The sequence below is a fragment of the Egretta garzetta genome, unplaced genomic scaffold (assembly GCF_000687185.1).
Source record: "Egretta garzetta isolate BGI_Z169 unplaced genomic scaffold, ASM68718v1 scaffold283, whole genome shotgun sequence".
Taxonomy (NCBI): domain Eukaryota; kingdom Metazoa; phylum Chordata; class Aves; order Pelecaniformes; family Ardeidae; genus Egretta; species Egretta garzetta.
Window position 1 is genome coordinate 1,520,925 of NW_009259043.1, and position 10,132 is coordinate 1,531,056.

The following is a 10,132-nucleotide window of genomic DNA, read 5'->3' on the forward strand; positions in this document are numbered from 1 at the left end:
CACTTCTGTGCATTCTGACACCTGTGCAGTGAAATTAATGCAGTTTTGATGTGACTGCAGATAACTCTGCATAGACTCAAACCCAAAGCCCAGCATACCTAGCTATTTCTAGATAGCCGGTGATCTAGAAACAGCCGCGACAGTCTTCATTTTGGTGGCAGGGGGTTTCATGCTGCAGTACTAATGCAGCAAAATTTTTGTGGCCACAGATTCTGCTTCAACCGTGCAGTGAAATTAATGCAGTTTTGATGTGACTGCAGATAACTCTGCATAGACTCAAACCCAAAGCCCAGCATACCTAGCTATTTCTAGATAGCCGGTGATCTAGAAACAGCCGCGACAGTCTTCATTTTGGTGGCAGGGGGTTTCATGCTGCAGTACTAATGCAGCAAAATTTTTGTGGCCACAGATTCTGCTTCAACCCAGTGGAGTACATCCCTTGCTTTTCTTGGTTCATAAGCAGATTTTTAGCACAGAATGTCAAATCAGATAATTTATAAAGTAAAATGAGCAAAATGAGACAGTCTTCCTCACTGCTCATTACTCATTTTTTCTGATAAATTTCACTCATTTAACTAGATTGTACTTCTGCTCGCAGAGGGGCTTCCCCTCCCAGCTTATCTTTTTAGATATTCAGTAGATAATTAAAATTCAAAATGTTAACGGTGCTACTTATTTTTAGAACCTGACATAAATACCAGCAGACATAGATTTGACAATAAATGAATAGAGACCCGGAGAGCTCTGAACCATTGAGGTAAAAAATGTCGGTAGCCACCTGTTGTAACCCTCTTTGGTACGGCCTGCGCAGGGAAGGGAATCTCCATCCGCATCTCTGCAGCCATCTCCACCCACTGATGCTGGAGAGCAAGGGGTGATCCCTCGGTGCAGGAGGCGAGAGGTTTCTCTGTAACGATTAAAACGCTACAAAACCGAATAAAACAAACCCCAGCGAAATTTTCTGTCTCACGAGGATAAAAATCTAATCTATGTTTTGAAACTTCCAAAGTCAGCAACACAACTGGCCTGATCCTGGTACAGTCTCTGAGGAAGGCATCTCTTACAGGCCCATTTTGCCCTTGTGCAGCAGCATTGCCCAGGTTACCCTTTTGGGGTAATTGTTACCCTTTTGGGGCAATTATTTAAGTGTTGCGTCAAGCGGGAAAGCTGATCTCTAGCTCACATAATCCGTGACCGCTTTACAAAGCCAGGTGGTTCATGGATTAGGTCATGAGCAAAATATACCATTTTTCTGAGGGTCCTGCATATGTGGATGTTGAATCTCTTTTTGAACCTCGATAAACTCCAGTCCCTCCAGACCCTGTGTGCCAGTACAATACATTCTGTATGTATGGATTTTTCTGCAAAGAGCACTCGCTACACCAACCCATCTGAACTGTGTTAGTTCTATAATACTTCAGTCCAGCCTCTTGAATATCCTCAAGGACCCTTTTTCACAGCACATCAAAACTCGTGTATTTACTTTTCCAGCACTGATCCCATAATTTTACATGCACAGCTTCGCAAGCAGATTTTGGCACCAAAGATGGGATGTCGGCAAAAACCAGCAGTAGAAGAGCAGGACCGCAACGCTGCATCTCCTCGGCTGTGCCTGCAACCCCTAAACATGGTGGGCACGTGCCTGGTTACCCTCTCATTTGCAGGGGGAGGTGCATGTGCCTGCGTGCAGTTGAGTATCTGCTGATTAGCTATGGGCATCCCTGCTCACACCCGAAACATAACTGCAGCCCTGAACTCCTCCCGTGCCCTCCTAGAGCCAGGAGCTCCTCATAGATGCCGTGGTCTGGGTCTTCAAGACAAGACCCTGGGGAGAGTATCCTCCCAGGAAGAGGGCCTCTGGGTTTGTGTCCTCCCTTGCCTTTCGCAGCAATGTCACAGCTCCTCAGCTGTAGGCTGAGCTGGGGTAAGGAGTCCCCATCCCCGTGGTTTAAGCTGCGTGGGAAAGAATTCAAGATTTCTTTGGTCAGAAAGAAGGAGCAAAGTGGTGGTTTGGTTGCCTAAAGTGAGAACTAAGGACAGGGAAAGACCTTGCATTTCAGTTTTGAAGACTGCTGAAGTGTTGTGACTAAGGCATGTTTAAAGATGAACTTCTAACACTCATCTCAGTGCTTCTTCATCCAGCTTATGTGCTCTTGAGACACCTTGTTAAGGTGCTTTCCTTAAGGTGTTAGGGATGGATTCTGCAGCAGGACTGAGGCCTTGCAAAGTTGGACACAAGACTTCAACACATGGCTCTGAAGAGTGTGAGGCTGCTTCATCGCCACCCTGGCCCGGCCCTCCACCTTTGCCTCCAATTCATCAATTGCATCAGATTGCTGAGCAGAAGGTTGCTAAAACGCAAGGGCTGGCAGAAGGAAGAGGGCAGGGACCAGGGACAGGGAACATATGGTCCAGAGCTAGATGGGCCAAGAGCAGCCCTGCTTGAGGTGGGACAAAGTGCCCAAGGCTCCCCTCCTGCCATGCGATCAGGCTCAGTGCCTCCCCTGTGATCACATGCATTGATGCCAGAGCAGATACATGAACCTGGAAGTCATAGAATTGCAGAATCGTTTAGGTTGGAAAAGACCTTCAAGATCATCAAGTCCAACCGTTAACCTAACCCTGCCATCCCACCACTAAACCATGTCCCTAAGTCCTTCTTTAGCAAAGTCATGGTAGTTCTGGTTGGCTAACGCGTGACAAGCCTTTGACACTTCAGTGAAGGCAGCTTTGCTCTAACTCAACCGATACCCTCATGTGCAATCCCTGAGCGTACTGAAAACTCAACTTACAAATCCAGCATAGCTTCTAGCAGCACCCTGGGCCTTTGATCTCTGACTCCTGATGCGTTTTGCAGGGATGAACACCAGAACCTGTGAAAGCCAACAGACACCACCCATCGGTTTCGGTAGTCCCAAGAATCGTGTGCGTGACGCTCGCTAACTTAAATAGCCGAGCTGTCCCACCAGCTATGCCACGGTCCCCCCAGGAGCGGGGAGGTGACTCACCCCCAGCCAGGCGGTGAGTCAGTGCCAGCGGCAGGGATGGAAGTGAGATATGCGAAGCCCTGGGCCTCTGCTCTACCCAGCAGACCGCACCCTCCAAAGTTTCCTGCCAGTGGTGAATCAAGAGTGTCAGGTTTTATCTGCAAGATGGGTTTAAAAGGGAAAAAAGAAAGAAGAAAAAAAAGTCCCCAAAACAAACAAAAAACACCCCCAATTCTTATGAATGAAAAACTATCCAGGCTTTAAAAGCTTTCTTAACTTTTCTAGGAGCAGCATATCACTCAAATAACTGAAGAAATACTGTGGGTTCTCTCTCTCTCTCATGACCTTAAGGCTGATTAGCCAGCTTTTACCAAGGATAGTAAGTGGTAAACATTCACTGTTGCAAATGGTTCAGCCTTCCTGGGGAGCCTTTTTTATCAGGTTGACCACTTTGGGTTGGACAGCTCACAGATTTTGGTCTAAGCATGACAGCTCCGGTGCACTACTGAAACAAAGGATGAGTCAAAAGCCCCCCCAGTCCTCCCCCCCCATACGTGCCTATGATTAAAGAAAAGTAAAACCAATACAACACTAGGGCTGTAATAATCAGATTTGTACACAATATGGTCAGCCCTGACTGACCACATGGTGGTAAACACTCATCTGGAAATAGGTGTTTGAGGCTTGCTGGGAGGTGTTATCGGTATTCATAATGTTACATTCTCTATAACAGAGTGTTTTTCCCATCAGTCAGGTCCAAGATGAAGTGTGTTTGCAAGATCAGTCTGGTTGCTTTACCAATGTTGTTCATTTTTTTTTGTTTCAGCTTATACAAGTATGAGTGAATCTCACTAAATGACTCCCCTTTGAAAGTGGCTGGTGGCCAATCTGCCATCAAACATCCTTCCTGTGCTTTTATCGTGCTGCAGAGAGCGGGGAGGGGAACAAAGCCGCACGGGGCTGATGGAGCATCATCTGAAGCGACTTGTCACACCACAAAACGTTAGGCTTTTTGGAATGATGCCCCAGGGATTTATTTCCTTCTGTTCTTCATCTTGGGTTTTTTTTTTTTCCCACTTCCCATATCTGTGTTTTGTTTGGGTTTTCATCTACTCGATTCACCATGTTCCACTGAAACCCAATTGCTGACCTTTTGTCAGAGTTTTGGGGCTGGTCGGTCCTTTTGGGGTTTGTGTTTCATTTGTTTTCAGTTTGGTTTGGTTTGCTTGGACTTTTATTGGGAAGGGATTGTTTATGTATTTGATTTATTGGAGGGGGGTTGTTACTTGAGGGGGATTTTGCAGTGGCAATGTCTCATCTTTTTTTTTTAAATTTGCACTTCTCACCCATGTATTGTTTCAGTCTTAACTTCAGTGTAACGAAGATTTTTTCTCTCTGGCAAAAGGGAATCTGTTTCATGAGAGCTGTTATGCGACATAAGAAATGGTGCCATTGTGACCCTGGGATAGAAGAGGCCGTACAGCGCTAACACCGCAGCAGCGACGCCGGCAAGAGGTGGGGAGGGAGACAGGTAGCTAGGTAGGTAGGAGTGAACAAAGTCTCAGTCTCCTCAGACCTGTTCCCTGGTGCATCTACCCCTGCTCACAGACACAAACACACCCTTTTGCTTTTATGTTTGCCCCACAGGGTGTGAACACAGGGCAGGACTGCTCTAAAAAACTACGATGCTTTCCTGAGCGTGAGGAGGAACAAGTGCTCCGGCTTTACGGGCCGTAGCCCATCCTTCCTGCCTACCTGGTGGGAGACTTCACTTCAGCATCCCTGCAGTTCTTAATGTCTGCACAAAATCCCACCAGGATGGCTTTTCCTCTGCTGCACTGCTGTGCTTTTCCCATCAGCGCTATAGACGAGGAGAAAGGGGTTGACTTAACCAGGCTTTTCATTTTTCTGCTGACCTATCGCCTCAACAACGCTTTGCGGCAGCGAGTCCACAGGGTAACGGTGGAGAGAGAACAGCTGCGAGTTTTTCCTCCTGTGCTCGCATGCCATTGAGACTATTACCCTATTATCTCTGCAAAGAATGGCATGTAACAGTTTGTCACGTGCTGTCACTTTGCTTTTTCCTTCCGGGGCTGAGTTTTGGTGCTCACTGTGTGAGCAGGTACCGCTAAGCGTGCTGGGGAGCTGCCGTTCCCAAGCAGGAGCCTTTCCTCATGTGTATCGGTTCTTCCTCGATGAAGTCACGGCGGCCTTGGCCCACAGCCTCCAGCACGTGCCCGACGCTTCCTCTCTCTGTAACTTGCCCGTGGGCGCCGCGCAGGTCAGGCTGCGTTTCTGGAAGCGCTTGTGCTTTCTCATTCCACCAGGATGGGATTTGTTGCACACCCTTTCCGCTCCCCACCCTTCCCGGCGGCGCCCCGGGCAGTAGCAATGAAGGGGAAAAGAGGGACTAGGACACAAAGGGAGGTTACTGAAGAGAAAGAGAGAGGGAACAGACCTGGAGGAAAGTGATGAAGATGAGTCAGAAAGCGTGTGGGAGAGCGAGTCCGCCAGCAACCCCCCGGGCAAGTGCAGGTCATCCCTGGTGAGCAGCCCAGGGACACCTTCCCCGCTCCGGCTTGGGGAAGCTGAACTCTTTGGTGCCCAAGCCAAGGTTGATGCTGCCCGGGCGGCCAAGCCTTTCCCCAGGACGTCAGCAGGAGAGTGCGCTGGCTGGGATGGCAGCCCCGTGGTGTGACGGGGAGGCAGCCCTCCGGCACCCTGTACCTCCCAGGCTGCCCCGCTGGCCCCTAGGAGTAGAAGCGGGGATACAGGGGGTTGGACTCCGAATGTGGGAGCAGGCAACGAAGACCGTGGCAAGCCTTTTCCTGGGGCTACCCAGAACTTCCTCAGATGCCCTGCAAGGTCCGCGGGACTCTGCCCAGCGCAGCCGCTCACTTGCCCAAGCCGACCCAGACGGGACGGTCGCTTGTTACCCTGCAGCAAGTTCAGACGTAAGGACGGGAGGCTCTCAAATACATTTCATGGAAGCCAGCTCAGAATAAAAGGCAGCCCTTCATTTCAGGAAACCTCATTTTTCATTTGTAAAACACTTTCATTCAGAAAAAAGGAGGCGGGGGGAGGGGGGGGGCCAGAAAAGCAGAGCGCTACTTCTTCCCAACCATAGCAAATGCACCTGCGCAGCAGCTTTCATTCTTTGAAAAATGTAAAAAGCATGCTTTATTGGGGCACCAGCAAATCCAGCAGTTGCCTGTTGCTTCCTAATTATGTTTGCTTGTAATTTTGTCAACTGACAGCTGTTTGGGCTAAAATATCCCAGGTTAGAGTCTGCCTCAGTATATTTTCTCTGCCTGGAAACTTTAAGTGGCTGCTGATCATTTAGCTGGAAGAAAATATGCTCTTTTTCCCCCCCATGCTTCAAGAAATTTGGTGACCTTTTCTTCACACCCCAAGGCTTTGGAAAAAGGACTTGAAATGTGGCAGGATTTTGGCTTGTGTGTCAGGAACGTGCTGCTTGCCTGTGAAAAACCTCCATCCAAATTTTTCCAAGTTATAAGCCCCCAAAGAGATAAATCGTCTCTCTCACAAGCACTCACTAAAGCTGGACAGCTAAAAAAAAATCCTCCCAAGCTTTATTCTAGTCTCACAGCTCCCTGCAAGCCCCCCGAGGTCTGCACCCAAGCCCCCCTGCGTGAAACACAGTGTCGCAGCCCTGGGGTTGAGGCTTGCTGGGGTGTCACCCGGGATGAAGGTCCCACCACCTCCAGCCTCAGCAGCGCCAGGCGGTAGCAGCCTGAGCCCCAGCTCTGCCTGTGGCAAAGCAGAATTAGCTGGTGGTGGCGGGGAGGGCAGAGGTGGCTTGGGGTGGGACTGGGGAATAAAGTCAGAGGGAGAAATCATGCCTTAGAGCTGGTGGTGATGGGACAGGGAAGCAAAAGTGGAAACCTCTGAGGGAAATGGTTCCCCATCCCCTCACCAGCTTGCTGGGGCTGGGGGTGGGGAGCACAACATAGGGCTCGAAGGAGCCTGGGACCAGTGGCAGAGAGAAACGAGGGCAGGAGGTAAAGGAGGGAGAACAAGATCCAAGAGGAGCCAAAGAGTAGTGGAGGATCACGTGCCTGGAGCACACGGTTGATGAGGACTAATCATGAGGACAACTTAGAGTACTTCTGTGAGCTGAAGCAGCAGGCTACAGCCAAAGGGTCCAATATAATGTAATCACATCTTGTTGCTTGAGTTTGCTCTTCCTTCCATTTCTGTCTCCTGAGGGAACCGCATACTCAGGTACACAAACACCACACAGACAAGTCCAGTGCTGATATTTCTTAACTTTTCCCTATGTAGCCTTCATAATTTTCGCCTCTGTCTGCATAATATTGTATGTGAAATGCAAAATAATAAAAAAAAAAGAAAAACCAACCCAAAGCAAATAAGCGATCTGAAACTTTTGTGACTAAAGAGACTTCCTACGAGAGTTCAAGGCGAGGCACTTTCATCAACAGGCTTTGTAAATAAGTGGGCTTATAAATGATGAGTGGGTTTGTAAATAAAGGGTTGACTTTCTGCCAAGCTGAACACCCACCACTTCAGGCAGAGCCGCAGCAGTGACCAGTACCTCTGAATCACGGACCACGAGGCCTTTCTATACCCTGAGACCCATGCCAAAACCACCCTTTATCTCTGCTCTTCTTTCCTAGCTTGACAGAGAGAGGTTTCATGTGCTGCAGTTGCATTCTTCAATTCCTTTTGCCTCCTTTTGCACTCTTTGAGGTACCTGCCACCGGAAGGAGATGGTGGGTAATTCCTCCAGTCAACCCCAGCCCTTGTCCAGAATTCTGGGATTTCCTGCTTTTTTAGGATAACATGCAATTGCTCATAAAAATGGGTTGTTGGGGTTTGGGGTTGGTTGGTTTTACTTTAGATAGGTCTGTTTCCATCACCACTGCCCTCCTGGTCCTGTGGGCCCATCCATGGACCCTGTGGGCCCATCTCTCCAAGAAGTGGCGGAGAAACCTTCCTCTTACCATGCTGAAAGGATGCAAGGGAGCTTGCTTTAATCCCCAGCTTAGCTGCTGGTTTTCACCTGTGATCATTAGCAAGTTGCTCTGTCCATTCAAAAGCAACTTCTAAGGCAACCCTGAGCCTACACCTACACAACCTCTCAGCCCATGTGAAGCGGCCCCACAAGCTCCCCACCAACCCTGCATCTCCGTACTCTGTGTTGAGACCTTGACTGTCAACACAGGGCTGGAAAAGCATCCCATCGGCCCTGCCTGCAGCTACCTGTGTGCCTGATCCTTCCTTTCTCAGCTGGCTGTGAGCATGGACAAGCAAGGAGCAGCAGCAGGACCAGGTCCTGCAAATGTCTCATTCACTGCTGGCTAGGACAGTGCTGCCCGGGCAAGGGTGATGTCCAAGGCTATGAGTGCACGAGGGGAAGTTACAGAGCCTTCCCACGGGGGCTGCCTGGGACTGGGCTCCTGGGGGCTGGTTACAGCAGCCCTGAGTAACCAGGGAAGATGCAGGTCCAGTGCCTAAGGCTGCAAAGGGGACCCCGGTGCGATTTCCCACACTTCTAGGCATATGACCCCATTTAAAAATGCTGTCCATGTGTTGAGTCTTTTTTTTTCTTTTTTTCTCTTTTTTTTTAAATTATCAAAACCTTGATCTTTTTGTAATCAACCCTCTCTTTGTATCATTTTTTCAAAGGTGGCGGTGGAGGAGGGATCTAGTTAGTAACGCTCCCATTCTCCTGCCACTCACCCCACTGAGTTAGACAGGAAGCTTCTGAGGACAAGAAATGTCCCTTATTAGATGCTGCTGCACCGGGTAACCTCATTTTGGTTTGGTGTCTAGACAGCAAAGCAGAGGAAAACATTAAGAAAAACTGAGCACCCCAGTGCCTGAAAGCTCTTGTTTGACGGTCTCAGGCTCACCTTCCCTGAAGGTGAAGACAAACCTCTGAGTTTTTTGAGGGTTTATGTTGGGTTCAGGTTTCTTGGGTCTGTTCTGATTTTGACTCCAACATGAAGATGACCTGATGTGTGTGTGTGTGTGTGTGTGTGTGTGTGTATGTGTGTATGTGCATATGTGCATAGAATCGTAGAATCATAGAATGTTTTGGGTTGGAAGGGACCCCTAGAGGTCATCTAGTCCAACCCCCCTGCAGTGAGCAGGGACACCACTAACTGGATCAGGTTGCTCAGAGCCCCGTCCAACCTGGCCTTGAATGTTTCCAGGGATGGGGCCTGCACTGCTTTTACGAAGTAGGAAACTTCAAGATAGAGATGTGCTGCTTTTTCAGAAGTTACACTGTACTGCTGGAAAAAGAAAAATCAGGTTGATTCTTTAAAGTGACCAATATGGAAAGATGTCCCTCACTTTTAAATTCCCTAACTCTGAGTAGAGCAGCCTCAGTGTCTAAAAAGAGACGTTTCTGTTTATTTCTGCTTATAACAATGTGGGCCAAAGGCTCATGGCTATGTGAATATTTTCTAGGAAAATACTTCAGACTGCTCCAGTGACACCTCTTCTGGCTGCTATGAATCTCTGTTTACGTCTCCAGACTTTGTAAAAATGCCAAGAGAGAAAGAAACTGGCCTCCTATTTATGTGCGTTTTGAATTGCTGTCATAAGCAGAGGCCCTGATTCATCGGTTTGGGAATCCATGAAGTAAATGCAGCTCCAACTTGCATCATCATGAGGCACGCTGGGGAAAGGGTCATGGGACCACTGTGGTTCCTTGAGACAGTTGGCTGATGGGTCTGGGCCTCTTCTGAGTTGCAGACAAAGTGAAAGTAGCCTATTGCCACCTCCAACTTCAAGGTGCCTGAAGGTAAGGTCAAACCACCAGCGCTCTTTCCTCTGGGTTTCCCACAGGGTTTGAGCTAACGTGGCTCTTGGAGGTGGCATCAGGCACCTCCCTGGAAAAGGCTGGAGGATAATCCATGCGCATATCACAAAAGCTCTGCATCATCCTACATTGCATGGGAACAAAGCTCTTCGTTTTGCAGCTTGGCTATGCTGCTTAAAAAAAAAAAAAAAAAGAAAATTTAAAAAAAGGAATAAAAACAACAACAAAGAAGAAAAACAACACAAAAACCAAGAAGGAAAACACTAGTGAAAATGCTAATGGTCCATTCCTGGGGAAAAAGAAGAGCCACAGATTTCGTTTAAGGTAATCT